The sequence below is a fragment of the Chiloscyllium plagiosum genome, unplaced genomic scaffold, assembly GCF_037043375.1.
Source record: "Chiloscyllium plagiosum isolate Xiang-an unplaced genomic scaffold, Cpla_swu_hap1 HiC_scaffold_21, whole genome shotgun sequence".
In the NCBI taxonomy this organism is placed as follows: domain Eukaryota; kingdom Metazoa; phylum Chordata; class Chondrichthyes; order Orectolobiformes; family Hemiscylliidae; genus Chiloscyllium; species Chiloscyllium plagiosum.
In genome coordinates this window covers 31,143,197-31,168,862 of record NW_028270159.1, presented here as the reverse complement: position 1 = coordinate 31,168,862, position 25,666 = coordinate 31,143,197, and the positions used below count along the sequence as shown (strand labels likewise).

The window sequence follows — 25,666 nt, the reverse complement described above, 5'->3', positions numbered from 1 at the left end:
CCCAGACCCTTCCCTAATCGCTGTAATGGTTTGTGGGGCACTTCTCTTTCTGGCAAGGTATGCTAAGTATTTGCCTGGCTTGTCACCATGCTCGTATAACCTTTGCTTTGCAAAAGCCAGCTCCTTCTTTGCAGTCTGTGTGAGCACGGAATTTAGTGCAGACCGCAGTGCCGTAATCCTCTGTAGTTTGACCAACGAGGGCCTGTCAAAGTAGGCCTTCTCGGCTGCCTTCAACCGTGCTTCAAGGAGACGTTGCTGCTCACCCTTCTGCCACTTCCTACTTGTGGGATATGAAATAACTAACCCTCTGGCATAAGCTTTGGCAGTTTCCCAGAGAACAGATGAGCTATCAACTGAGCCTATGTTGATGTCTAGGAATGCCCGAAATTCCCTAGAGAAATTTGCCAGGATTTGGTGTTGGAGAGACTGTTAGGTCTGAAGGTTGATAAGTCTCCAGGGCCTGATGGTCTACATCCCAGGGTACTGAAGGAGGTGGCTCGGGAAATTGTGGATGCGTTGGTCATTATTTTCCAGAGTTCGATAGATTCGGGGTCGGTTCCTGAGGATTGGAGGGTGGCTAATGTTATACCATTTTTTTAAGAAAGATGGGAGAGAGAAAGCAGGAAATTATAGACCAGTTAGTCTGACCTCAGTGGTGGGAAAGATGCTGGAGTCTATTATAAAGGATGAAATTACTGCATATCTGGATAGTAGTAACAGGATAGGACAGAGTCAGCATGGATTTATAAAGGGGAAATCATGCTTGACTAATCTTGAATTTTTTGAGGATGTAACTCTGAAGATGGACGAGGGAGATCCAGTAGATGTAGTGTACCTGGACTTTCAGAAAGCTTTTGGTAAAGTCCCACACAGGAGGTTAGTGAGTAAAATTAGGACGCATGGTATTGGGGGCAAAGTACTAGATTGGATTGAAAATTGGTTGGCTGATAGGAAACAAAGGGTAGTGATAAACGGCTCCATTTCGGAATGGCAGGCAGTGACCAGTGGGGTACCGCAGGGATCTGTGCTGTGACCGCAGCTTTTTACAATATATGTTAATGATGTAGAAGATGGTATCAGCAATAACATTAGCAAATTTGCTGATGATACAAAGCTGGGTGGCAGGGTGAAATGTGATGAGGATGTTAGAAGATTACAGGGTGACCTGGACAAGTTAGGTGAGTGGGCAGATGCATGGCAGATGCAGTTTAATGTGGATAAATGTATGGTTATCCACTTTGGTGGCAAGAACAGGAAGGCAGATTACTACCTCAATGAAATCAATTTAGGTAAAGGGGCAGTACAGAGAGATCTGGGTGTTTTTGTACACCAGTCAATGAAGGCAAGCATGCAGGTACAGCAGGTAGTGAAGAAAGCTAATAGCATGCTGGCCTTCATAACAAGAGGAATTGAGTATAGAAGCAAAGAGGTGCTTCTGCAGCTGTACAGGGCCCTGGTGAGACCACACCTGGAGTACTGTGTGCAGTTCTGGTCTCCAAATTTGAGAAAGACATTCTGGCTATTGAGGGAATGCAGCGTAGGTTCACGAGGTCAATTCCTGGAATGGCAGGATTACCTTACGCTGAAAGACTGAAGCGACTGGGCTTGTATACCCTTGAGTTTAGAAGACTGAGAGGGGATCTGATTGATGATGCTGCCTGACCTGCTGTGCTGTTCCAGCAATAAAGTTTCAACTTTGATCTCCAGCATCTGCAGACCTCACTTTCTCCACATATAAGATTATGAAAGGATTGGACACTCTTGCAGCAGGAAACATGATTCCGCTGATGGGTGAGTGCCGAACCAGAGGACACAGCTTAAAAATACGGGGTAGACCATTTAGGACAGAGATGAGGAGAAACTTCTTCACCCAGAGAGTGGTGGCTGTGTGGAATGCTCTGCCCCAGAGGGCAGTGGAGGCCCAGTTTCTGGATTCATTTAAGAAAGAGTTGGATAGAGCTCTCAAAGATAGTGAAATCAAGGGTTATGGAGATAAGGCAGGAAGAGGATACTGATTAGGAATGATCAGCCATGATCATATTGAATGGCGGTGCAGGCTCGAAGGGCTGAATGGCCTACTCCTGCACCTATTGTCTATTGTCTATTAAATACTCCACAAGCTTGCTGTCCATGAGAATAAAGGGGTCCATTCGCCAGTACCTTGAATCCACTGTAACATCATTAATTTTAAACATGAGGTTCACTGGAGCATGATCAGAGAGGCAATATTACCAATCATACAGGATGCCACCAGATCTAGGGTTACTGCAGGGGTCAGAAAAAAATCAATCCTCATGTGACATCTATGCGGATTGGAGAAAAACGTGAAATCTCTACCTGTAGGGTGGAGACACCTCCAGACGTCCACCAATCCTAATTCCCCACACAAACCCAATAACTGTTTAGTTTGTGCAGAGGGTATCAAGGGACCTTTAGGTAACCTGTCTACTGTGGGGTCCATGAGGCAGTTAAAATCTCCCCCTATAATGCTTTGCCGAGACTTGAGACTTATCAGTTTAGAAAAAGCATCTACCAAGAATTTAAGAGGATGAGCTGGGGGACAATAAACATTTAAAATGCCATATTCTTCCCCATTTATCAAGGCTTTCAGAATTACAAACCTCCCGTATGTGTCTTTAACACATTCCAACAATTTAAATGAGAGAGTTTTCCTAACCAATATAGCCACTCCCCTACTTCTGGTATTAAATGATGAAAAATAAACTCGGTCAAAGCCATTCTGCTGTAATTTCAAATGCTCCTTGTCATCCAAATGTGTCTCCTGTAACAAAGCAATATCCACCTTTTCCTTTCTAAGACTCAAGAGTACCTTCTTCCTCTTAATTGGTGAGTGACTTCCCTTGATATTCCAGGTACCCCATTTAATCAAATCATTAGCCATAAACTGCAATTACATTTAAATTCCAGAGAGGAGGAACCCAAACCACAAATTGCTGAGCCTTAGTGTCGCATGATCCACCAAATATAAAAACTACATAAACTAAAACCACGACATTTAACAAACATACAAAATTATTAAAAATAAAAAACAACAAAAACCAGCAAACAAACCAATATATAAAGTGCCAATAGTGCTGAGTAGGGGAACTCACCCCCTGCCCGGAGGGGGAAAGTACCCATTCCGAACTGCCCATAAATAGGCATCTAACCATCTCACTTCTCCCAGCTAGAGCCGCATTGCAAGCACAAGCTAAAAAGAATAAACACCCCATAGAATATCAATATGAATAAAAAAACATTCTTTTATAAAAAAAGGGGGAATAAATACCCCACCCACCCTTTGGTATGTCCTAACTTAGAAATTTAAAATGTACATCTTAACCACCGTCAGACATAGTTTGAACCAAATTATTATCAATAGAGGTAAAAAAAGGGGAAAAACAAAGCTCCAACTGGATTTCCACCATTTCTTTTACAGAACGATAAACGTATACCCAAGCAACGATATTTATACATACTACAATTGTTTAAATTAGGTTATTTGTCCTCAAAGTCTCTTGCCTTCTCCGATGTGTCAAAGAGATGCATGGATCCATCTAAGGTGATCCGAAGCACTGCCGGGTATCTCGGGGAGTACTGAATCCCATCTCCTTCAGTCTTCTCTTGACACCGTCATACGATTTTCGTTTCTGGATCACCGCCGCTGAAAAGTCCTGAAAAAACATGATCTTAGGCCCCTCGTAAATTAGGGCCTTTGGATCCTTCCCCTGGAGTCTGGAAGCCTCCATGACTCTCTCCTTATCCCAGTAATGATGGAACCGCACCAGGAAAGGACGAGGGCGTTGACCCAGACCCGAGCTCCATGCTGCAACCCGGTGAGGCCTCTCTATCTTCAATCCTCTCATGCCAGTCTCCAAGTCAAGGAATTTCGGAAGCCAATCTTCAACAAATTCCGCAGGCCGCTCACCTTCCTTACCATCAGTCAGATGATGATCCGAATGTTTTTTCTCCCGCCCCTGTTTTCAAGATCATCCACTTGGTCACGCAAATTACGAACCTATGTCTTCTGGGCTTGGATCTCTTCCTTGAATGAACTGGCATCAGCTTCCATCACTGTGACCCTGTGCTCTACCTCATCCTTCCTCTTCTCCAGGTCTCTCAGCTGCTGCTCATGCTTCTGCAGCATGAGAGAGATAAGCCAACTTCTCTTCAATCTGTTTCCCCAACATCTCGTGAGATTTCAAGAGCTGGTTCACCAGGTCCTGGAGAGTAATCTGCTCAGAGGCTGCTGCAGGCTGAGCTGCAGGCCCGGCCTCAGCTGCTCCTCCTCCCTTTTTAGGCATTTCTGGACAGCTGAAAATACAGGTAAGTCAATTTTTAAATGTTTCTTGGGGCTCCACAATCTTTCCAACACCCCAAGAAATCCTGATGACCTGGGTTGGGTGGGTTAAAGGACCGTCCTGCTCCTGCTGCGATGCGAAGCTCTGCAGTGTGATCTTCTCAGATCGCCGCCATCTTAGATCCCCCCCTATAATGCACCTTTAATAAAATCTCTGACGGTGCTTCAGATGTAAATCAAAGATTAGACGCTGACCTAAAAGAGTAGGGTCAAATAGGGATCATAAAAAAACAAACTGTAAATGGAGCCAGGAAACATAGGTGAGGTTTTAAAATGAGTACTTTGCATCTCTGTTCACTATGGAGGAGAAATATGTAGGTTTAGAAATCAGGGAAGAGAACTGTGATGTACTTGAACAAATTACAATTGAGAGGGAGGCGGTATTAGCAGTTCTAGCAGGCTGGAAACTCAAACTCCCATGCCTGATGAGATGTATGCCAGGCTGCTGTGGGAGGCAAGGGAGGAGATTGTAGCGGCAATGATAATAAATTTGAGATCCTCTCTGGACACAGGAAAGGTACCAGGGGACTGGAGGACAGCTCAGGTGCCATCATTATTCAAGAAGGTTGGTAGATATAAACAAAGGAGCGATAGGTCAGTGAATCTAACATCAGTGGTAGAGAAATATTTTGAAACCATTCAGAGAGATTGTATTAATCAGGTTGTAAGTTTGCTCACTGAGCTGGCAGATTTGTTCTCAGACGTTTTGTCACTATGCTAGGTAACATTATCAGTGAGCCTCCGATGAAGCGCTGGTGTTCTGTCCCACTTGCTATGTGTGTGTCTTGGTCTGTTGTGGTGGATGATGTCATTTCCGGTTCTTTTTCTGAGAGCTTGGTAAATAGGGTCCAAATCGATGTATTTGATAATGGGATTCCAGTTTGAATGCCTCTCCACTTGGAGAGGTAAGGATTAATAGAGGATTGTCAACATGGTTTTGCCTGGGGAGATCATGTCTGACAAGTTTGACTTAAATTTTCAGGGAGGTGACTAGATGTGTAGATGAAGGTAGTGCAGTTAATGTTGTCTATGTGACCTTTGCAAAGGCTTTTGACAATGTGTCACATGAGAAATTAGTCGAGATGGTGAGTCTCATGGAATCCCTGGCAATTTGACAAATTAAACCTGAGACTGGTTCAGTGGCAGGAAGCAGATGGTGATGGTCAAGGATTGTTTTTTGTGACTGAAAGCCTGTGTCCAGTGACATCACATAGGTTTTAATGCTGGGCCCCTTGCTGTTTCTTGTGTTCCTTAATGATCTAGACATGAATGTAGGAGGTTTGATTAGTAAGTTTTCAGATGACACAAAAATTGCTTATGTAGTAAAGAGTAAGGTGGAAAGCCTTAGACTCTAGGATAACATAGACGGGCTGAACAGTGGCAAATGGAATTCAATCCTGAAAGTGTGAAGTGATGCACTTGGGGAGCACTAACAAAGCAAGGGAGTATATGATTAATGGTACGACCATAGGAAGAATAAAGGATCAGAGGGTCTTGGTGTATAGATCCTTGAAGTTGACAGGTAGATAAAGTGGTTAAGAAGCTATATGGGATACTTGCCTTTATTAGTCAAGGCATTGAATACAAGAGGAAGAAGGTTATAATAAACCTATTTACATTGTTATTTATGACACAGCTGGAGAACTGTGTGCCGTTCCTGTCACTACACTATAGGAAGGATATAATTGCTCTAAAAAGGATACAGACATGATTCACCAGGACGCTGCCTGGGCTAGAGAATTTCAGCTATAACAAGAGATTAATTTGGTAGTCCTTGGAGCAGAAAAGGCAGAGGGGATGATCTGATTGAGACATATAAGTGAGGAAATGTCCAGACAGGATAGTTAAGGAGAAACCTTCCCCTTAGTAAAGGGGGTCAGTAACCAGGAGACATAAAATTAAGGTGGGGAGCAGGGATTTTGAGGGGATTTAGGAAGGCATTTTTCACCCAAAGATTGCTGGGCATCTGAAACTCTCTGCCTGAAAGGGTGGTAAAAGCAGGAACTAAAGCAACATTTAGAAATGTTTGGATGAACACTTGAAATGCCATAGCATAGAAGATTGTGAGCCAAGTGTTGGAAAATAGGACTACATTGGATGGTTGCTTGATGACGGTGTGGATATGACGGTTTGGAAAGGCATCATATAAAACTGTATGACTCTCACCAAAAGCCTGCGTCATGGTAGGTTTTAAGGAAAGAGAGAGACGTAGTTTAGGAAGAGGGGCCAGAGTTTAAGACCTTAGCAAATGAAGGCATGGTCACCAATTGTAGAAAAACTAAACCTGTGCAGAGTTGTAGTGCTAGAGGGGCAAGGCAATTGGCAAGATTTGAAACCAAAACAAGATTGAACACTTTAAAATCGGAAGAATAGCTTAACTTGGAAGAATGTAGGTCAGTGAGCACAAGGGTGAATGTAATGTGATTGATATGAGTTAAAACATCAGCAGTAGAGTTTTAGATAACATTAAGTGTACAAAAGATAGAATTTGAAGCTGACCAGAGTGTGTCAAGTTATCCTCGAGGCATAAGTAAGGCTTTTAGAAACAGACAGCTGAAGTGATGGGGAGCCTGTGATAGTATAGAGCTGGAAATACGTGGTCATTATGATAGCAAGGAGAGACTGTTGACAGGGAGATATGCAGAGTTGGGGCTTAGGGAACATAGTTTTAAGTGGGCTACAAAGGTTGTGATTTGACAATCCCAGTATTTAATTGGACGAAATTTCTGATCATCTAGTGCTAGATATTAGACAAATCTGAAAATTTAGAGTCATGGCTCAAAAGTAACGGCGCTAAGAGTGTTTTACCCCCTGGACAATGGTGGACAGGCTTTGGAGGAGGATGGGATAGTCAACTACGTCAAAGGCTGCAGACTGGTTGAATAAGGTGTGGAAAGGAATGTTACCTTTGTCACAGTTACAAAGGACATTATTTGTATCTTTGACAGCCATTTTGATACAATGGCAAGAGTGCAAGTTTGATTGGAGAGATTCAGGCAAGATGGGCATGAATATTTGAGGTGGCAACACATTCAAGTTGTGGAAAGAAAAGGGAGTTGGAGATGGGGCACTACTTTACAAAGGAGGAGGGGTCCAACAGTGCCAAACTAAGTTTTTGTAATTTGATAAGCAATGTTAAAGTGGTTGCAGTGAGAACACAGATCAGAAATCACTTTATATCACAAGAGGTGCGATTTTCTCCTCCCTCAGCATTGTTTAATAAGAAAGGAATTGACATGACAATAAGCAGTTTTAGACACAGTTTCAGTTCACAAGCTTACTTAAGCTATTTTTAGACTCAGTTAAATAATTATACTAAATGGAACTATAATGAACATAGAAATGATTGTCATTTACTCAAAGACATAGTTACTTTTTAAGATTTCCTTCCAGAACTCCAGGCCGTAAAATTAATTCCATCTGTTTTGTGAAGTCACAAGGCACCACACTATCAAATTCAGTGAAGTAATAGTCAGAAATATGTAAAATAGAGAGGCCTTCAGAAAATCTGAAGAGAAAATAATGGAGACAGCCAGCCTGCCTGCATAGCAACAGTGTTACCTCACTAGCCTGGACTTCAATCAAAACTCCTTCAATGCCTAATTTTACTATTTATAACTCTCTTTGACTTTAAACAGAGCTAAACTCGACATTACAGCCTCTCACTTCATATAGCAATGGAAATAATCAGCTAAGAATATTCACAACCATCTGGTCAACACCTGGAACATTTAATCAAAAATAACAACTGAAATACAAAAGCCATTTTTCAAACAAGCAGAAGAGAAGGTGTTTATCTTTCTAGGAGCCATTCTAAACACAGCTAGTTAATCTTTAAGGTGAAACAAAGATCGATTAAATGTGTGGACAATACATGCAATTCTTGATCAATGTTTTAGTCATAAACCATATTGTTGCTTTCCATTTTTAAAACTTTTCCCTATAGTGCCATGTGCTTGTAACCAAAATGCTGGGAGAGAAATCTTTCCTTTGGAAATGCAACTCTGAACTGACTGATGGACCACTAACCATAAATGATCATATCTAAGTTATTTTAATTACACCAATGAGATTTAAACGCATTGGAAACCTGTTGAGAAGCAATCAATCTTCCTGTCCAGCCAGTGATGCCAACTGAAAATCAGTCAATTGAGTCCCTTTAGGCTGAAACTTGAGAGAGGATCATTTTTGAATCACCTTTTTGTGATTTTGGAGAACATCACAAGGGAATGAAAAGCAAGATGGAACTGTGGAATTAGTCTTACTGTTTAATTTGTATCAAAAGAAAACCTGAGGTACTGGCTATGTTTATCCACTTCTTCAATTAAATCATTGAAAGCCCACGTAAGCAACATTCCCATCAGCAACCAATGTCATTTACTTTTGGGATTAATGTTGACCAGCGCAAAACTATTGCCACACTTTAACCTCATAAAAGCAAGTTGGCTCACAAGTTAAAAGATTCTTTGGTTCTCAATGCTTTATAAAAAAAAAAAATTCTGCTTAGATTTTTAAAACAACTGTAGAAATTCTACTATCCAACTCAAATGTTTTTAAAATGTTAAACTAAATAAACTAGAGACAAAAAAAGCTGCAGATGCTGGAATCGAAGGTTGACAGGGAGGAGGTTGGAAGAATACAGCAAGCCAGGCAGCATCAGGAGGTGGAGAAGTCAATGTTTTGGGTGTAACCCTAATGACATTAATTTAACCAGCCAAGTGTTTCACTCAAATATAAAACATGCACATATGTGTAACACCCAATTAATGTTTATCCAAATAATATTTGCACAATAGTCTTTAATTTATTGAGTTTCAGGAGCACTTCCACTTTGGTGTTTGCTGTATCATTGTCTATATTTTCTGGACCACGTGAACAGTTTTTTATGGTATCAAAATGACAGGTCTTACTCTAATCTGTTGAGTTGGAGTGTTACTGTAATTATATTTTGATCAACAAACACTATCTAGATTATGTTTTGAAAATGAAATCTTCTGCTTCAAAGACAGATGCAGCAACTAACTGGGCATACTTACAAGTGATCACAATTAAAACATCATTTGCATCTTTTTAAAGATACTTTGTTAAGATAAGCACATCAACTTTCCATTGCCAATAATTTATCTCTTGCATACAAAATAAAAACCTGCATGTGTAGAGAATTGCATGTCTGTGATCTCTATCATTCAGGTCATAAGAAAAAATATGGACACAGCATATTTGCACATTCCATTGAGATTGGTTTATTTTATTTACTTCTGTAGTAGTTGCTAATTCTGAATGGGTTTGAAAACCCTATGTCTGTACAGACTTGTGTTCAGATGTTCCATTAGGAATCAAAAAATGATGGTTATCCCTTGAATAGGAAGTTAGTGATGGTGACCATTCAAGCACCTAGTGTAAATTTTCTGTTACCTCTGATATAAACGGTGAGTATATTGAAATATTTGCCTTTAAAGATAGAGATATTTTCAAAATCCTACAGTTGAACCGCGTCACATCATATATAAGGTGCAGTTTCCAGACCTGAGTTACACAATAAAATTCAGCAAACCTGTTACAATGTTGACTATAATATCTTTGGTTGTCCAGATGCTTGTACTCTATTAATGACAACATTTTCAAAATGACAAGGGTGACAGTGATTCAAGGTAGTGGATGACCACCTCGAGGACAATGAGGGATGGGCAGCAATCTCTGGTATTGCCAGAGGTGCTCACATTCCATGTAAAAATGAAAGAAGAGGGATAAATCTTACTGTATTTGGTCAGGTGTCATTTTTTTGTAATGTTTCATGGTGGATTTATCTCTGTGAGGCCTAGAGAGTTTCTTGCCCGATTGTCCCAGACTCGCCTCATTAACCATGCATCATGCCCCTATGTCACTCCACCCATCTGATTCTTCCATTCACCATGGTGGAAGTACTCACCATGCTGGGATCTCCTAGGATTACTGGCAATGGTGCCATATTTAAAAGGGGGCCATACACCCAATCAAGTGCTGGCAGTCCAGAACCGGCCTTCATGATTCTTGTCATTTGTCCCGGGTAATGGCAGCTAAGAGGATATTGTCTCCCTTCTTTGCAGAGTCTCTGCTGAATGAGTAGTGCAGAGAAAGGTTGCTCTCTTCCCTAAAGCCAACAGAGGAGGCCTCGCCCCTGCCAGGATAAAACAGGGGTCATCCAGGTCAGTGCAGTCTTAACCACCCAGAGGAATCCAGTAGTGCAGCAAGAAAGTCAATGATGCTCATCTCTCCTCCAGGGTAATTTCTATTATCTTCTCTCTGACACCTCACACTCACTTTATATACCAAACCCAACTTCCAGCAAGGCTCCGACCCTAACTCCACCCACCCCCAAACCCATTTTGTTCGCAAGCTGGTAAAATTCCATCCAAAGTCACCAGTTCCATAACATTCACTCCTTTGTACCATTGAACTTGCCTGGACATACTCCCTGTTTTCAGTCTACTGAAACCTGTAATTGAAGAAAATAAGGTATATCTGTTTGCTTGGCTAACCCTAATTGTAACCTTAATGGTAGCAGGTATGGTAATTTATCACTTGTTTACCAGTCTTGTCTAGTATAAGATACATATTATTGATACCTGTTTTGGCTGTATGTAAGTCCAGACCCTGAGGAATGTGGTTGACTCTTAACTATTCTCTGAAATTTCCTAGCAACCTACTCAATTCAGAATAATTCGGGATTGGCAACTTTGCTGACCAGGCCAACCTGCATCCCATGAATGGAAAAAGTCCCAATAGTCCCAATGATACTTAGTGAATGAAGTTCAGCATCTTAGCACAACCAGACATAGCGTGACCTGTGATTCGGCTTAGTGTGTTACCTGGCTGTATTTGTGGTTGGAAAATCTAAAGAGGAAGTATATTATATCACGCTTTTAGCCATCAGAGAAGAATTGTTTGAGATAAATTTAAAAATTTGTGTAGTTTATCTTCTCTCAACTAGGTGCTTAGAACGTACAACTTAGAATCTCTACACTGTGGAAACAGGCCATTTGACTAAATAAGTCCACACCAACCCTCTGAAAAGTATCCCACCCAAACCCACTCCTCAACACTTTTACTCAACTTTTCCCATGACTAATGCATCTAACACAAACATCCCTGTACACTATGGGCAATTTAGCATGGCAAATTCATCTAACCTGCACATTTTTGTATTGTGGGAGGAAACCAGAGCACCCAAAGGAAACCCACACAGACCATGAAGAGAACGCGCAAACTCCACACAGACAGTTGCCTGGAAAGTCACATGATAGACCAAGAATTGAGTTGTAACTCATCACAGCATTTGGTCTTTATCAATTAGTCTGCAACATGGCCAGATACCATGAAGAAAACATTGAATGGAAACTCTAAGTCTAAAATCACATATTCCTTACAAGTATGCTTCATCTTCCATGTGTCATATACCAAATTACTCATCCCAAGATATGTTCTGAAAGCAATCTATATTATGTATCATTGGATAAACTAACACAATAATTCTATCATTTCTTTAGGAGCCAGGTGATGACTATGAAAATTCACCAAAGCTAAGTGCATTGTAGGCCTGAGCTCAAGTTTCAAACAGTCATTCAAACAATACTTCCATGATAAATTATTATGTGCTGTGCCCACAACATTTGGGTAAACTTTGTTGTAAAGTCCCCGAGAACCATAGGGCCACACTCTCACTTGACAGAGATGACTGGTAGTGTCTTTAACCTGAGAATCACCGTGCCTTTCTCGTGACCTCAGCCAAGGTTTTTTAGCTCAGTCCATTGGATGCCTGGTTTGTGATGTGAAGTGATGCCAACAGTGTGGGTTCAATTCCCACGGCAACTGAGGTTACCATAATGACCCATGTTCTTGACTATGCCCCTTGCCTGAAGTGTGGTGAACTTCAGGTTAAACTGCTACTAGTCATCTCTCCCTAATGAGAGAACATCCCCATGGTCTTCTGGGTCCATGGTGAATTGAATTGAATTTACTGTCATGTGTCCTGAGGCACAGTGAAAAGCTTTGTCTTGTGAGCAATACAGGCAGATCACAGAGTTAAGTAGCATAGATAAATAAATAATAGGTTAAAAAGCAGCAAAAACAAAAACACAGGTACAGGTGAATGTTAAGAGTTTGTGAGTCCATTCAGTATTCTAACAACAGTAGGTACCAGTAGTAACTAAGAAACTGGCTGGAGCATGTGTTCAGTCTTCTGTACCTTCTCCCCAATGGTAGAGATTGTAGAAAAACATTGCCAGGGTGGGATGGATCTTTGAGAATGCTGGCGGCCTTTCCTTGACAGCGGGCCTGGTAGATGGATTCTATAGATGGGAGGTTGGCCTTTATGATTGTCTGGGCCGAGTTCACCACTCTCTGTAACCGTCTCCGATCTTGAATGGTACAGTTGCCGTACCAGGTAGTGATACATCCAGACAGAATGCTGTCGATGGCGCCCCTATAAAAGTTGGCATCATGCCAAATTTCCTCAGCTGTCTGAGGAAGAAGAGACATTGTTGAGCCTTTGTAACCAGTGCGTCCACATGAAGAGTCCGAGGAATGTGTGTGGTGGATGTCCACTACCAGAAGCTTGACACTCTTCACTCGTTCCATTTTTGTGCTGTTAATGTGTAGGGGGGCAGGAGTAACATCCCGCTGAAAGTCAAATCTACCTAAATTTTGTTGTGACAATTGAAGCCTGTGATGAATAGGGTTATCCACCTCTTGGGTTACCTTGTTGGGATTTTAAGAGTTAGTTTTGATTTCAATTGGGGGAAAGAGGAAATTCTATCTCTGGTCATGAACTGAGACAGAGTTTGGTTCTACAATAACGCATGGTGATCAGAGACAATTCTGCAATTCTATATTTAGTTCCTGGAACCAATAAGATGTATGAGAGTCAAATTAACTTCTTGGCTTTGGCTTTAGCTTTGCTCATGTTAGAATAATACCCCAGCACCATGGGAGACTGCTACTTTGGTCCATTTTAATCTGAAACATATTGCATATTTTTAGACAAAAATTTGGGTTGCCTTGGCAGAAATTTTCACCGTGTCAGGATCTGCTCAAAATAATGCAAGGACATTTGAAATGTTACATTTTGGCTTGCTGATGGTCCAACGAAATACAGAATGATTGTGAGCAGCGTGTTCACATATATCAGATGCTGACATGGATGAGTAACTCCTTAAATCACGATGGCACAGTGGTTAGCATTGCTGTCTCACAGCCCTAGGGCCTCAGGTTTGTTTCCAGCCTCAGGTGGAGTTTGCACATTCTTCCTGCGTGGGTTTCCTCCGGGTGCTCCGGTTTCCTCCCACAGTCCAAAGATGTGCAGCTCAGGTGAACTGGCCATGCTAAATTGCCCATAGTGTTAGGTGCATTATTCAGAGGGAAATGGGTCTGGGTGGGTTGCTCTTCGGAGGGTCTGTGTGGACTGGTTGGGCCGAAGGGCCTGTTTCCACAATGTAGGGAATCTAATCTAAAAATTACAATTTGATTGAGGTTAATAGTTTGCATCTATCTGAAGGTAAAGCTTCATGTGTGTCAGGATAGCCCATGCAGGGTGTAACAGAATTGTGCTGCATTCTGCTCAGTAGGTAGCATCTTCCCATCAAACAGAAGGCATAATCTCCACTGTCTCCCAATGGGTTACCTACAGGCATACTCAGTTAAAACAGGTAGCCACTTACCCTGCTGCTAACTCCTCAAACTAGCATCAATGCAAAACAAAATATTTCATGAATTGTTTACACCTCAATATAGTAAATTAAAAGCCATGCATTTATATTTTGTCTTTGATGATCTTAGTATATCTCAATGCACTTCACAATTATCTACCTTCTTTTGAAGTGCAGTCACAGTCCTAATTTTGGAAATCAATGGAAGAGATAGATGATCAAATGAATGGCCAGGTCACAAGAGAAGCTCCCTTGCTCTTGTTTGATAGCTCAATAGTTCTACGACATATTTTAATCCATCTCAAGGCTCACTGTCTTCTCTTCAATTTCAGGTTTAATGATGTATCACATGGCGTTATCATATAATATGATTTATTGTTCAATCTGATGATATCTTCATAATGAAAGTTGTTACTGCAGTGTCTGGAACAAAGTCAGCCATGTGGATCTCATAGAATATGAATTCCCTGATTGGGGCTGTTAACCCTGTTCAATCAGGGAGTCCTGGCTGACAGATAGAAACAGGCGTGTCAGAGGTTTTGTTCACTGTAGGAGCTGGCTCTGTCTAGTTGGGCCAATGTCACACACTATGCTCATGTAAATAAAGGGTGACTGCGTACAGGATACTGGCCTTCATGGAGTTGTTTCAGTGACAACCAAATGAAGAAGGTGATTGACTTTCCTCTTTTAAACCCTTTCTCATTTGAGTGCAATAAATGTTTTTATTCTTTTCTTAGCATGTAACTGGTAAAACTTGGCAAACCAGATCAGCAATGAAGAGCCAATGCTAAAGTTTTCTTTAGCAAGAGAGAAATTTTATTACAATTAAATTGAGAAAAGTAAGAAAACATGACACAGAAACACAGCTAATAAAGTTTAAAACGGGATAGGATGGAGAAAGTGACTATCTGTTTAGGAACATATAAGCATTTGCAGTTTAAAGTTTTTTTAAAGTCCTTGATTCGTGAGACTGAAACCTGAGTCTCAGTGGTTAACTGTTGTCCTGCTTTCTTAAGAGATACAAAACTTGCAGATAATTTTGATTTCTCAGTGAGTGATTGTTTTCCATGTTGGTTTATCACTGATGCCAGTTTCTGAGATTAAGAGAAAGAATGAGAGACAGCAGGGAGATGAACCTTTTTGTATCCTCAATATGGGGCATGTTCGTGCAAATGGGAGTAAAGGAAGAGACACAAATTTCTTAATACTTCACTGAATTTCAGTGTCTGTTGATTAAAATGCTAACTCAACCACAAATATATTTGGCATATTGCATTTAAGTTGCCTGAGCTTGTCAGCTTGTCGCCATTTTAGGAAAGTCAGATGTTATAATCAAATGATGAAAGTTGAATATTGATAGTCTGTTTTCAGAATGATTAAAAACAGAACATTATTAGTTATTTAAACTTTTAAGAAATGTTGAGTATTTCCCAATATCTATTAAAGGTGAATGATATTAGGTTAGTTTAGAAAATTATCTTGCTATGCCTGAAGGAATTGTAGCAATTGAGTCATGGCTTTGTGTAACAATCCATTAGCTATTTTGCAATGAATTTTATGCAGTTTGTTTTGATTAATTGCAAATCCTGATTGAAAACCAGTTTCTTCCCCTTGATTCTGGAGCTAAGCAATAATGTGGTTCAAATCAAATGTTAATCAATTTTTTGCATGCCTTATGTTACATCTTGGTACAGACGATTCACAAATCACGTGCTAGTGAGACATGAATATTTTAAAAACAAGTTATAGGTAGTTGTTGGAACATAATTTTCAAACATACGGAGTGCAAAAGTGATTTCAATATTAAGATCATAATTCTGGAGACCATTCCTTTCCTTACCTGGTTAGCAATCCTCTCCAAAGAGCCTGAGGAGCTTTGGGGAGAAGCTGGTAATTCCACATCTTTCATTGTCCCAGATAATAATCACCCAACAAACCTGAAAACTATAATCAGACATAGTTCAATTCAAGTGTCATTAACAACTAGGGAGGTTTTGCTTATATTTGTTTTGCATTCATTCTGGTTTTTCTGGTTTTTATTATTATTACATTTACCATGCAATTGTACCCCACCAGTTGTTATTCCGCATTTGTTACTTTCAAGGTTATTTACGTACCTGCCTGTCTTCGTGGTGGTATTTTCACCTGTACAGATTGTGGCTTTGAAACCCATGACAGGTATTTAAACTCATATTCCTTTGAATGTGGCATCAAACAAGGGCTCTCCTCAGATGGGCATAAAAGTTCACATGGTGTGGGAAGAGCAGAAGAAGTAGAGCAAGGAATTTCTCCTTTCCCAACAGTAATGTAGCCACAAATCCACCAAAAGCACATTTAACTAGTCAGCTATCTTTTTGCTGTTTGCTTGATTTTAGTCATACATTTTTCTAAACAACGATGTTTACAATTCAAAAGTAATTCATTGGGTGTGAAGTATTTTGGAACAATCTGAGGATGGAAAACATGCTTTATAAGTATAATTTCCTTCTTCTTTTGTTCTTGGCATAAGTGAGAGAATAGCTTTAGGCAACTTAGTAGCGAGCTCTTTCTTCAACAGTTGCAGTCCATGTGCTGTAGGTTTACCCACAAATACCTTTAGGGAGGAAATTCCAGGATTTGAACCCAGCAACAGTGAGGAAATAGTGACATATTTCCAAGTCACGATGGTGAGTGACTTGGTGGGGAACTTGCAGGTGATGGTGTTCCTACGTTTTAAGTTAAAAATCACACAACACCAGGTTATATTCCAACAGGTTTAATTGGAAGTACTAGCTTTTGGAGCACTGCTCCTTCATCAGGTGGTAGTGGCTGGTTGTTGTGTGATTTTTAACTTTGTACACCCCAGTCCAACACCAGCATCTCTAAATCATTCCTATGTATTGGCTGTCCTTTCTCTTTCAAGATGAAAGTGGTCGTGGGTTTGGAAGGTGCTGTCTCAGATGTTTGGTGAATGTCTGCAGTACAATTTGTAGATAGTACACACTGATGCTACTGAGTGTCGGTGATGGAGGAGGTGCAAGTTTGTGGTGTCAATCAAGTGGACTGCTTTGTCCTGGATAGTGTCAAGCTTCTTGTTGGAGCTACACCCATCCAGGCAAGTGGTGAGTATTCCATCACACTCCTGACTTGTGCCTTGTAGATGAAGGACAGTGAATCAGAGGATGAGTTATTCACATTGTGATGGAATACTGCTCACTTGCCTGGATGGGTGCAGCTCCAACAACACTCAAGAAGCTTGACACTATCCAGGAATAGGTAGCCTGCTTGATTAGCACCACGTCCATAATCATCCATTCCCTCCATCACCGACAATCATTGGCAGCAGTTACTTGCCGCAATATTCCTAGTCTCTGACTTGCCCACTTAGCCACTCTGTTTATGTAAGGAGTCCAATTCAGTTTCAGATCAATAGTCACCCCAAATATATTGATGTGGGGTTTCAGTGATGGTAACACCATTGAATGTCAAGGGATGGTAGTTAGATTATCCCTTATTGGAGATAATCATTCCCAGCATTTGTATGGCACCAATGTTACAAGTAACAAATGTCCCTAATGTATCTGACTCTATTACCACTGCTGCCAGTGCATTCCATGTACCCACCTCTCTGAGTTACTTGTCAACCCAAGCCTGAATTTTGTCCAGATTTTGTTACATTTGAACATGAACTGCTTCAGTATCTGAGAAATTGTGCATGGTGCTGAACATTGTGTGATCATTGGTGACCATCCCCATTCTGACCTTAATATGGTGTGGAAGATCATTGATGAAACAGCTGAAGATGATTGGACCTTGGACACTACACTGAGGACCTCCTACAGAATCCTGGAGCTGAGATGACTGATCTCCAACATCCACAAACATCTTCCTGTGTGCCAGGTATGACTTCAGCCAGAGGAGAGTTTACCCGCAATACCCATTGATTCTAATTTGGCTAGGGCTCCTTGATGCCACACCAGGTGTAACGTGGCCTTGGTGTCAAGGGCTGGAGCTCTCACCTTCCCTCTAGAATTCAGCTTCCCTCTAGAATTCAGCTCTTCTGTAGATGTTTGAACCAAGGTTGTAATGTGGTCAGGAGATGAGTGGCCCTGACGGAACCCAAACTGGGCATCACTAAAGAAGTTATTAGAACATAGAACATAGAACAGTACAGCACAGTACAAGCCCTTCGGCTGTCTATGTTGTGCTGGCCTTTTACCCTACTCTAAGATCAGACTAACTAACCTACATACATACCCTTCATTGTACTAACTTCTATGTGCCTATCCAAGAGTCACTTAAATGTCCCTAATGTATCTGACTCTACTACCACTGCTGGCAGTGCATTCCACACACACCTCACTCTCTGAGTAAAGAACCTATCTCTGACATCACCCCTAAGCCTTCCTCCAATCACCTTAAAATTATGCCCTCTTGTGATAGCCATTTCTGCCCTGGGAAAAAGTCTCTGACTATCCACTCTATCTATGCCTCTCAACATCTTGTTTTCCTCTATCAAGTCACCTCTTATTTCTTCACTCCAGTGAGAAAAGCCCTAGCTCACTCAACCTTCATAAGAAATGCCCTCCAGTCCAGGCAACATCTTGGTAAATCTCCTCTGCACTCTCTCCAAAGCTTCCACATCTTTCTGATATTGAGGCGACCAGAACTGAATACAATACCCCAAGTATGGTCTAACCAGGACTTTATAGAGCTGCAGCAAAACCTCGTGGCTGTTAAACTCAATCTCCTTGCTAATGAAAGCCAACACACCATGCACCTTCTTAACAACCCAATCAATCTGGGTGACAAGTTTGAGAGATCTATGGACATGGACTCCAAGAGCCCTCTGTGCCTCAACATGTGAAGAATCCTGCTTTTAACCCTGTATTGTGCATTCAAATTCAATCTTCCAAAGTGAATGATTTGGGAAACACACCAGGTCTGACATCATCTGTAAAGAAAAAAATCTTCATCCAAGTTATCACGCTGACTCAGTCTTTCACTCTGACACTCCTGAAGTGACCGTACTGCCTGTCCTGACCATGGTCAATTCTTGGTTTGGATTCCTTTCACCCATTTCTCTGCAGCAGGTCGATTAGGTTATCAATGTTTTCCAATCTTCCCTCTAAATTTAATCTATTCTTGAAATGGTGATACTGGTCAGCTTTCATTGATTGTCCATCCCCGAGTGAAGAGTCTATAGAATGTTCAACAGGAGTTAGTGACTGAAGCAGAGACAAGGGCTGCCTATAAGAACAGGTCAGGAATGGGTGAGAAAGATATGGGAAGCGTGAATTTATTGATTAGGGCCATTCTGCATGCAGGTGATCTATGATCTGTCTCCTAATTGAAATTTCCATGTCAGTAAAGAGAACTTTGTGAACGAAAGAAAGACTGATGCTATGTTGAACTTCATTGTTGCTCCATGCAAAGGTTAATACATCACACTTTTAAAAGCAGTATAGAATTGCTCCAACAAATGAGAATTGGTGAACATGTGGTGCTGATTTTTTCAACAGCTATTTTAGAAGGAATTTCTATGATTGATGGCATATAACCTTAGGCATGTATAAACAAGAATTAACTTGAATAACAGTATAATATAGATTAATTGTCAACCTGCCTCTTACATCTGTTCTGGAAAGTATAACTGGTGCCTACAGTGCTGTAATGAGTTTCTTTTTGGCGTTGTCAAGGTAGCTGCTGCTTTATAGGAAAATTAATGTAGAAATGTTGATGTATTGATGTCATACTATTGATGGAAAAATTTTGTTGCAGCAAAAACCAAGTCTATTGGAAGGAGTTAAATGTCCAAGATTTTTAAATCAGTGCAAACCACATTTCTGATAATGGATTTGTCATGAGGTTAATGTACAAACAGCTTGGAACATGTCTGAGTTGAAAAATAGACCTAGTTGCTTCACAAAATCATCTCCCTAATCCTCTCCTAAACCCGTGCTCTGTGCTGTAGACATAATTGTGAGATCACTGTGTGGAAAATGAGAACATTGTCTAGGAAGTAAAGGCAAAATTGAGGTGAAAGTTGCATGAAAAGGCAAAAAAAAAGGCAATAATAAGAATGCTGTACACTTCGATTGGTGACTTCAATAGCATATTTATAAGAATTAGATTAGATTCCCTGCAGTGTGGAAACAGCCCTTCGGCCCAACCAGTCCACACTGACCCTCCAAAGAGTAAACCACCCAGTCCCATTTCCCTCTCACTAATGCACCTAACACTATGGGCAATCTAGCATGGCCAATTCACCTGACCTGCGCATCTTTGGACTGTGGGAGGAAACCGGAGCACCCGAAGGAATCCCAGGCAGACACAGGGAGAATGTGCAACCTCCACACAGACAGTCACCGGAGGCTGGAATCGAACCTGGGACTCTGGGGCTTTGAGGCAGCACTGCTAACCACTGAGCCACAGTGCCGCCCAAAATGAAGGTAAAGTGTCAGTCTAGGGAGTGAATTACTTCTTTCATTTTTTGGCTCTGACTTCTATTTTAATCCATGGTAATGGAAGAAGTCTTTTCTCACTGCATGCTTAAAAGTTCCAACGTCAACCCAATGGGAACAGCTACAAAGTAGAGAAGCCAGTCCCTACCCTCATCAAACAGATGGGAATGGCTGATGTTTTACATGTGAAAACGAAAGGTCTTACTCGTTAAGTCAATACCGTTCCAATGAATTTATGTTAATCTATAGTCAGCTCTCAATGATGCAGTTAAGTGTATTGCCAAAGAGCTAGCAGTTTCGATGTGCAAAGTTAAAGGTTGGAAGATTGTGGGCTTAAATTACCCATGTGCAATGCTGGCAGAGACGTTCATTGGTTGCGCAGTTTTCAAGCTTATCTCAATATCCTTCACTGGCAAGGAATAAGAATTGCAAAAACCTAAACAATTTATTCTGCATGAAATAAGAATTGAACAGACGTTGAATTACAGATGTGTTTCAGGAAATGTTGACTGGACATCACATTTTGGGTCACAATTGACAACAGAGCTACAATATTTGCACAAATGTTCACTTCTGTTCCACAAATCTAGATAAATGCCCACATACATATCAATGATTTTCTAACTGAATTGAACCATTAGTTTCAGGTACAGATGTAATATATTTGGATCTTCAGAATGTGTTTGTTAAGACACATACATTAAGCTATTTAATATGGTAAGTGCCTATGGTGTTGGAGGTTGTATATTAGCATGGATAGGATTTGCTAACTAATAGAAGATAGAGAGTTGGGATAGGAGTAGGTGTGGCGGGGGCATTTGCAAGATGGGACCACAGGGATCAGTGCTGGGGTCACAATGAATTATAATACATTAGATTACTTACAGTGTGGAAACAGGCCCTTCGGCCCAACAAAGTCCACTCCGACCCTCTGAAGAGCAACCCACCCAGACCTGTTCCCCTACGTTTACCCCTTCACCTAACACTATGGGCAATTTAGCATGGCCAATTTACCTAATCTGCACATTTTTGGACTGTGGGAGGAAACCGGAGCACCCGGAGGAAACCCACACAGACACGGGGAGAACGTGCAAACTCCACACAGACAGTTGCCTGAGGCGGGAACTGAACCCAGGTCTCTGGCGCTGTGAGGCAGCAGTGCTGACCACTGTGCCACCGTGGGTAAGACTTAGTTAATATTTATTAAGACTTGAGTAAGGAAAATGAATGTATTACTGGCAAGTTTATGGTTGACACAAATATATTGATTGGGCAAGAGTTGAGAATGACTTCAAATGTTTGTAGTGGGATACAGTTAGGTTAAGCAAGTGAGCATAAAACTTGACAGATGCAATGTAATGTGGGAAAATATGAGGTTATGCATTTTGCAGGAAGAATAGAGGAACAAAATATTGTTTAAATGGAGAACCACTACAGAAAGCTACAGTACAGAGGGATTTAGGAATATCTGTGAATAAATCTCAAAAACCTTGCACACAAGCTCAACAGGTAATAGGGAAGGCAAATGAAATGTGTTTTATTTCAAAGTAAATGGAGCTAAAATGATACAAGACACAAGTCAGACCACAGCTGGAATAATGAAAAGGTTTGGTCCCCTTGTCTGCAGAAAGACACACTGTCATTGGAGACAATTCAGAGAAGGTTCTCTCAGATGGTCCAAGAATTGAAGGCGTAAGAGAGGCTGAGTATTTTGGGCCTGTGCTCTTTGGAGTTTAGTAGAAGGAGAGGTCAGCTGTTTGAAATATGTAAGTTTCTTAGGGGACTTATTCGGGTAGATGTGGGAAGATAGTTTCCCCTTGCGTGGGAGTCTAGGACCAGAGGGCATAACTTCAGAGTAAGAGGTCACACATTTCAGATGGCGATGAGGAGGAATTCCCTCTCTCAGAGGTTAGTGAATCTGTGGAATTCTTTACTACAGAAGGCTATAGAGGCTGACTCATTAAATACATTCAAAATGGGACAGACAGAATTTTAATTGGTAAGGGAATGAAAGGTTTTGTAGAAAAAGCAGAAAAGTGGAATTGAGGCTTATCAGATCAGCTACGATCTCATTAAGTGGCAGAGCAGGCTCGATGGGGAGGGCGGGCTCGATGGGGAGGGCGGGCTCGATGGGGAGGGCGGGCTCGATGGGGAGGGCGGGCTCGATGGGGAGGGCGGGCTCGATGGGGAGGGCGGGCTCGATGGGGAGGGCGGGCTCGATGGGGAGGGCGGGCTCGATGGGGAGGGCGGGCTCGATGGGGAGGGCGGGCTCGATGGGGAGGGCGGGCTCGATGGGGAGGGCGGGCTCGATGGGCAAAAAAGGCTCCATGGGGAGAGTAGGCTCCATGGGGAGGGCGGGTTTGATGGGGAGAGCGGGCTCGATGGGGAGAGCGGTTTTGATGGGAAGAGCGTGCTCGAAGGGCAGGTTGGGCGCCATGGGGAGGGCTGGCTCGATGGGGAGAGCGGGCTCGATGGGGAGAGCGGGCTCGATGGGGAGAGCGGGCTCGATGGGGAGAGCGGGCTCGATGGGCAGACCAGGATCGATGGGGAGGGCGGGCCCCATGGGCTGAACAGTCTCCATGGCGAGAGCGGGCTCGATGGCGAGGGCGGGCTTCATGGGGAGAGTGGGCTCGATGGGGGGGAGCGGGCTCGATGGGGGGGAGCGGGCTCCATGGGCTGAATGACTGATTTTTGCTCCAACGTCTCATGGTCTTACAATCTGTAGTTGTTCCAGAAAATCCTCAAGTACAACTTTCTTTGTGAATCTTCAACCTTTTACATTTTGAATTCTTTTCAATCTGATCATCCAGTCACTGTATAGCAGATACAAAAATGTGCTGATGGTTACAGGAAACTCAATAACATCTTGCGTAGGCTACATGTTGGATGATTTACAGTCAGTGACATCAGAGGTTTCTCAAGGCCAATTGATGTGCAATGAGGCATTGACCACCACCTCACCCTTTTCCTGTAAGATAGTTGTGATTCTTGATCCATTCCTGTATCTCATTATGGACTTGGCTTGACACTAAATATCCAGTGGAGAAAGTGAGGACTGCAGATGCGGGAGATCAGAGCTGAAAATGTGTTGCTGGAAAATCGCAGCAGGTCAGGCAGCATCCAGGGAACAGGAGAATCGACGTTTCGGGCATGAGCCCTTCTTCAGGATTCCTGAAGAAGGGCTCATGCTCGAAACATCGATTCTCCTGCTCCTTGGATGCTGCCTGAGCTGCTGCGCTTTTCCAGCAACACATTTTCAGCACTAAATATCCAATGGGCAGCAGAAGTTGTAAGTTTCATTTTGGCATTTACCACTTTATTTTGGCAATTGCAGATTTTTTTTCTCTCTGAGCTATGAGAAATGTTGACATTTCTTGCTGTGGAATTAATCCAAAAGTATCACTTCAAGTTATAATTGTAATTTAATCTACTTTTATTTCACGAGTTAACAATACAATTCTTTCCTCCCTGCATGTACTCCCACCGTGACCCAGTAAGTTCCTAACTGTACCATTACTTGATTAGGGTTGGTAATTTAAGTATATTTGGTGGCATAATAAAGGTGTGCAGCCAGACATATGTTTTACTGTGTTGAACCTTGTGGGTTTTTTTTTTTTTTGGAGCATTTTGAAGTTGTCAGTGAAGCAAGGTGAATTGGTCTTTGGAGGGTGTGGTTTCATTTTATTGGAGCTGACTCAACCAAATAGCTATTTTCCCAGTAGACTCCATGAAATGAAGCTTAGTTAACAATACAAGCTTTGTACTAATCTTAACACTATGTCCATTTTTGCTGGAGGCTGCAACATTTACCAGGGTATGATTTCGATTGTAGCTGTGCATCCCGGAATATCTGACCCTGGCCTGAGTTTAGCTTTGACTTTTGAGCCGAAGACTAACCTCATACAAACTTCCAAACAAATTTTTTTACAAACGTTTTTAAGCTTCCAACTTGTTAATCAAAATCTGAAAGAGCAGTCTTCTAGTGCATTGTACGTTCACGTTAATAAGTTTATGTAACAATACAAGCATAGAAACATGGAAAATAGGGACAGGAGTAGGCCGTTCAAACTTGATACGCCATCCAATATTATCAAGGCTGATCATCCTACGCTGTACACTGTTCTCACTTTCTCCTCATGCCTGTTCATCCTTTTATCCTAAAGAAACAGAGCAGTGAAAATATAAAAAAAAAACCAATGCTGGACATCATAATGGGCCAGGCAGCATCCATGGAGAGAGAGCAAGCAAACATTTCAAATCCAGATAACTCTTCATCAGAGCTGAAAGTGAGGAGGGGCAGAATTGATGCTGTAGGTGGGTGGAGTACTGGGGGAGAAAGGGTGTTGATCATTCAGAAGTGTTTGGAAAGGGAGAATATGGCAGAACAATGGTGCGTCTAACGGCCAGACAAGAATAGACAGTCCCACTGGGCCGGGGGTGGAGGGGAGAGAGAACAAGGTGACAGATAATGTAACAGGTAAGGAACGGGAAGGAATGGGCTCACAATTTGATGGTGTTGAACTCCATATTGAGCCCAGAAGGTTGTAAATTGCTTAGTTTGAAAATGAGGTGCTGCTCCTGCAGTTTGTGCTGTGATTCACTGGAAAGTGACTGGCTACAGCTTTGCTGAACACCTCCAGTCTGTGCACAATCAGTACCCCTACCTTCCCATGGCTGGTCACTTTAACACAGCATCCTGCCCACGTGCCCACTTGTCTGTCCTTGACGTGCTGCAACGTTCCAGTGAATCACAGCACAAATTGCAGGAGCAGCACCTCATTTTCAAACTAAACAGCTTACAACCTTCTGGGCTCAATATGGAGTTCAACACCTTCAAATTGTGAGCCCATTCCTTCCTGTTCATTTGGCTTCACTTGTTACATTATCTGTCACTTTGTTTTCTCTCCCCTCCACCCCCAGCCCAGTGGGACTGTCTATTCTTGTCTGGCCGTTAGACACACCATTGTTCTGCCATTCTCCCATTCTAAACACTTAATCTGAACTATCTACAGCCTTTCTCCCCCAGCACTCCAACCCCACCCCTCTCACTATAGCATAAATGTTGCTCCTTCCACACTTCACTTCAGCTCTGATGAAGAGTCATCCAGATTTGAAATGTTAGCTTGCTCTTTCTCCATGGATGCTGCCTGACTCACTGACTCAGAATTTTTCATTTTCCG

At 41.9% G+C, this 25,666-nt stretch overlaps 1 long non-coding RNA gene across 1 annotated transcript in view; it reads right to left on the bottom strand.

The window, feature by feature from the left end:
- LOC148146121 (uncharacterized) overlaps positions 1 to 25,666 on the bottom strand; it is a 119,629-nt gene that overhangs the window by 3,036 nt on the left and 90,927 nt on the right. Inside the window, exon 2 of the long non-coding RNA XR_015760727.1 lies at positions 15,884 to 15,987. This is a non-coding gene — a long non-coding RNA (uncharacterized LOC148146121). The remainder of the gene's footprint in view (positions 1 to 15,883; positions 15,988 to 25,666) is intronic.